At 36.7% G+C, this 5,756-nt stretch overlaps 1 pseudogene; it reads right to left on the reverse strand.

Annotated features, from left to right (window-relative positions):
• Positions 1 to 1,801: 1,801 nt before the first annotated feature.
• On the reverse strand, positions 1,802 to 3,181 carry LOC114902826 (annotated as a pseudogene).
• Positions 3,182 to 5,756: the final 2,575 nt, after the last annotated feature.

Below are 5,756 nucleotides of genomic sequence, written 5' to 3' on the forward strand. Positions count from 1 at the left end.
TGGGCATTGCTAAACTGTCACAGTACCCATGCTTCTACCTAATGGCTACTATTACTCCAACTTAATAAACTCTACTCCTTTGAAGCTCCTGTAATTAAATTGTACGTGCAACTTCGGCATTGCCACCTATTGGCCTCCTGTGGAGAGTCCATGGTTTATTATGGTTTTAGAACATGGTTTACAGTTTACCTTTTCAACCAGATGCCTGTTGCTAGCCTAGGTATTTGCATGTCCATCATCATGGACAGAGTGAGACATATACTCTTGCCTTTGCTTTTCTCTTTGCCTCGCTTGAATTCTATTATCCAGAATCATCTTCCTTCTTAGGCAAATCCCCTAAAATCATTGCTATTTTTTCCAAAATCAATTCAGCGATTCTTTTGCATTAAAGTGTTTAATTCCACTCAAGAATTTTTTATAATCTGGAATTTATAACATGACAATATTAATAATAGCTTCATTTACTATATGCCAGGCCAAATAGTTAATCTTCACAATAACCCTATGAGGTAAATGTCTTCTATCACTACATTCAACAAAACTTCCAGTTTCACTTGTCCATTTTAGTACATTTCTCTAATTTAATTCATTCATTCACTCTTTGCTACAATGATTTTCATACACTTTCTCTCATGGGATCCCTCAACCTTATCTCTGCCCCACTACTCTCAGTGGATGACCTTTCCTCATCTTTCACTGACTGATTTCAAGCCACCCAGTGGAACACCTCCACCCTCCTGCCACATCTCTCTCCAGCATCTCTGCAGGTACTCTATCCTTCCCTCCCATTATAGTGGCAGAATCGTCTCTACCAATCAGGGGAAAACTACTCTGTATGTGTCCTGAAGCCTATCCTCTTCTCTCCATGTAACTTGCCTTCTACAGAATGTCGATTATTCTTCCCCATTCCTTTATACAATTCACTTTTTCCTGTCTCCTAGTCCTTTTTATTTCTCAACTTCCAGTATCTTTTCTTTTTCCTAGAGCTGGATACAATTAACTGTAGCAGGGCAGTGCTCAATACTACTGAAGCCTCACACTTTAGGTTCTACTACTTTAATATCTGTAAATGGGAGAATGCAGATTCCAAGAACTGCAAAATAAAATTTGACATTATACCAACAAGTTTACTCAATATTGATGTAATTATACAGAAGCTTAAATATATCACTCAAACTTTAATATTACAGCATTTGGCCTTCTTATAAGCCATCTTACATATAAACAAAGTTACTCTTTGCTTATCTGTCCTAACCTATGAAATGTTGCACCAACAGACTCTTCCCATAGTTCTTCACTATGTACTTAAACAGGTGATTCCTCCCACTTTGGCAAGGTGAAAAAAATCGAAATCCCTATGCAGAAAAAAATGTTAACTCAGAATTACCAAATTCTGAAGTTACAGCTGATGGTACACCATAAATAAGCTTTGGGAAACTCCTATTAAAGTCTTTTACCTAAGTAGGACTATAGGAAGTTACAATGGTGACCAAAAGAAGACACACGTTCTTCATTAAAATTTGTTTTAATGGGTCTCAAAGTTCTGTGACAGATTTGTGGTCAAGTTGTTTCCATTAGAAAGTACTGATTTTAAAAAACTAATAACTTAAAATAGTCACACACACACACACATGTAAATGGCCCACAAGACATTCTCCTTTCCTTCTGAAGGTTTTACGATGTGTTTTATCATTAACCAGTCTTTTACTATTAAACTTAAACGGCCAACTGAGACAAACAGTTCTGAGACTGTCCTTCTACCACTGATTAAGACATGGGTGGCAGGCATTGGGGATAATATTCATTTAACCTTCTGAGCTTTTTGGGCAGACTTGGTGACCTTACCAGCTCTAGCTGTCTTCTTGTCCACTGTTTTGATGACACCCACAGCAACCACGTCTCATGTCACCAACACAAAAGTGCCCCAGACGAGGACTGTCACAGAAGCTCTCAACACACATGGGCTTGCCAAGAACCGTATCAATGGTGGTGGAATCACCACACTTCAAGAATCTGGAAGCATCTTCCAGCTTTTTCCCAGAACAACAATCAATCTTCTCATTCAGCTCAGCAAACTTGCAAGCAATTTAAGCTGTGTGACAATACAGCACAGCTGCATATTCAGCACTGCTCTGGCTGGAATTGTTCAAGATAATCATCTGGGCTGTGAAGCCAGCTGCTTCCATTGGTGGGTCACTTTTGGTGTCACAAGGCACCACAATGGACATCTTTGACAGACATGTTCTTGATATTGAAGGCCATGTTGTCCCCAGGAAGAGTTTCACTCAAAGGTTCATGGTGCATTTCAATAGAGTTTACTTCAGTCGTAACACTGACTGGAGCAAAGGTGACCACCATGCTGGATTTGAGAACACCAGTCTCCACTCAGCCCACATGGATAGTACCTATACCAACAATTTTATAGATGTCCTAGAAGGGCAGACACAAGGGCTTGTCAATTGTATGAGTTGGTGGCAGGATGCAATCCAGAGCTTCAAGTAGCATGGTTCCACAGGCACTGCCACCTTAATGGGTAGCTTTTTAATCCCTTGAACCAAGGCATGTTAGCAATTGGTTCCAGCTTCTTGTCACCATTTCAACTAGAAATTGGCACAAATACTGCTCTGTTGGGGTTGTAGCCAATTTTCTTAATGTAAGTGTTGACTTCTTAAAGATTTCCTTGTATCTCTTCTGGCTGTAGGGTGGCTCAGTGGATCCATCTTGTTAACACCAACAATTAGTTGTTTCACACCCAGTATGTAAGCCAGAGGGGCATGCTCACAGATCTGCCCATTTTTAGAGATACCTGCTTCAAATTCAGCACCACCATCAGCAACAATCAGGACACTGCACAGTCAGCCTGAGATGTACCTGTAATCATGTTTTTGATAAAGTCTCTGTGTCCTGGGGCATCAATGATGGTCACACAATACTTGTTGGTCTTGAATTTCCACAGGGAGATATCTATCAGTACCAAGCTCAGTTTCAGCTTTCAGTTATCCAAGACCCAGGCATAATTGAAGGAGTTCTTTTCCATATCAGCAGGCTCCTTCTCAAATTTTTTGATGGTTCTTTTGCTGATCCCACCACATTTGTAGATCAGATGGCCAGTAGTGGTAGACTTGCCTGAGTCTACATGTCCAATGATGATGATGTTGATATGAGTTATTTCCTTTCCCATTTTGCCTTAGATTTAGCAGTGGTTTTCATGACACCTGTGTTCTGGTGGTAAACCCATTGTGAAAAAGCCCTCCTATTCCTTTTAATCGATATTCAATATTCAAACATGGGCTGATTGCTCCCAAATTTAAAAAAGGGAAAATAAGATTCATCAGACACCATGTTCTCTTCCAGCTCCCTTCCACTGACAGCTAAGTTCAAAGAGAAACTGACCATACCCATAATTTCTATTTCTCCATCTCTCATGCCTCTACCTCTGCTCTTACATGTCATATTTCCCCAAAACCTTCATTTTTCACTCTGACTGTTCACCTAGATGATTTAATCTCCCCACAAGTTGTCAAAAATAGTCAACTCTATTATATTGACTCTGAGCTGTAAATTTCTTTCATATTTAATGTCAAAAAGGTAATTCACTTTTAGATTAACTGCATGTCATATTTCTACTGGAAATTTTTATTTATTGTTTCTTTCTGTATGGTACAAAAATAATGGTGCATATTACAAATATAGCATCTTCTATATGAAGAAAGACAGAATTGGCATAAGCAAACATATGTTGATTCTCCTCTCAATTCCAAACCTGTATCTGAGCAATAGTTACATGCAACTTTTCCTCAACATTTGTAGATGGAGTTTTCTCAAGCATCTTGTGTTCATCAAATAAAAAACGAAATCTGTGGAGTACATTAATCACATATGCTCCAACTCTAGTTTTTACCATTAAAAAAAAGCCTTGATTTTTCAGAAATTTGGGAGTGATTATCAATATTTGTCTTAAATCCACATTCAGTCATTTGGTAAGTTTTACCTCCTAAACAATTATTAGTAAAACTAACATTTATTAAGGAATTCATGTACCAACACTTTAGGCTCTTTGCATGCATTACCTTAGTTTTATTAGAAAAGAAAACAAAAACTAAGAGTTTGGTACCACTGTCACCCTCAATTTACATATAAGGGAACAGAGACGGAATTTTCCAAAGCTACTCAGCTAGTTAAGTGGGAGTCCAAAATTTGATTTAAACACCTTAGGATCTGTGCTCTGCTAATTTTTCTTTTTCTCACATTTTTCATGAAATTCATTAGAAAATCCACTCTTAACTCCTATTAACTGTGTACACTGCATACAAGCGATCTTTTAAAAGGACAAGTTGAATTGTTGATGCTTCTCTTGCTTAAATTCTTTAATTTGTTTCCATTTAAAAAACAGTCTAAAATTCTTATCATAATCTCCAAAACTCTTCCTTACCAGGTCCGTCTCTCTTTTAAGTTAATTACATAGTATCATAGTATGGTAGGCAAAATAATAACCCTCCCAAAGATTTCCATGTCCTAATTCCTGGAACTTGTGAATATGTTAGGTTACATGGCAAAGGAGGACATTAAAGCTGCAGTTGGAATTAAGGTTGCTAATTAACTGACTTTAAAATAAAGAAATTAGCCTATATTATCCCAGTGGGGCAAATGTGACACAAGGGTGATTACATTAAAAGAGAAAAGAGAACCAGAGAAATGTCAGTGTGAGAAATACTGACATTGGTAGCATTGAAGATAAGGGAATTGAACAATGCATCAAGGACTACAGGCAGCCTCTAGATGCTGGAAAACACAAGGAAACAAACTCTCCCATAGAAACTCTGGGAAGAATGCAGATGTGTCAGTATCTTGATTTTAACTCAATGTGACTCATTTAGGAATTCTGATCTTCATAAATGCAAGATAATAAATAAATTTGTATCATTTTAAGCCATTCAGTTTGTGGCAATTTGTTACAACAGCAATAAGAAACACATGGTGATATTTCTTTCAAGCATTCATTTATTCCTTCAGTTAGTCTTTGAACAGGTGCACTGTGCAGTTGCTATTACTTATTAGAAACTGCATATTCAGCCATTTAAAGAAATACTCCAATTTTCTCAGATGTATATATTTTCTAAAATATACTGAATTTATTTTAGATAGATATATGAAATAAAAAGAGATATGGGGATATATGTATAGCTGATTCACTTTGTTATAAAGCAGAAACTAACACACCATTATAAAGCAATTACACTCCAATAAAAATGTTAAAAATATATATTAAATGAAAAAAAAAAAGATGCTAGCATCCCTATAACAGTAAAGATTTTGGTACATGGATCCACATTGAGAACTTGATGAAATGTTAGACTCATTCACCCCCTCTTGCCTTGTCTCTGTGGCAAGTTTGCTCTTGTGCTAAAAGCTCGAACAAAAAAGAATGAGACAGAATAGCATATGTGCTCTCTGGGAATGTAGAAAGAAGAAAAACTGAGTATCAAAATGATGTGGAATATGAACATAGATATGCCCATGTGTTTAAAGGAAATACTAATGTTTAACAATGGGTAAATTTTTCAAGTCTTAATTTAGAAGAGTGTCCAGTACATATTTATAAAACAACTAGTAGCAAGCACATATAGGGTTATCTATATATTCTTGTATTTTAATAGTTTTCCAACAGTCAATTGTATCAATTGATAGAAAGCCATGTTTATTTTACAAACTTAAATGGATTCATTTCTTTTGGTAATTGAATTCAGCAATTGAAA

Source organism: Monodon monoceros, unplaced genomic scaffold, assembly GCF_005190385.1.
Source record: "Monodon monoceros isolate NGI ecotype Baffin Bay Population unplaced genomic scaffold, NGI_Narwhal_1 Super_Scaffold_20, whole genome shotgun sequence".
In the NCBI taxonomy this organism is placed as follows: Eukaryota; Metazoa; Chordata; class Mammalia; order Artiodactyla; family Monodontidae; genus Monodon; species Monodon monoceros.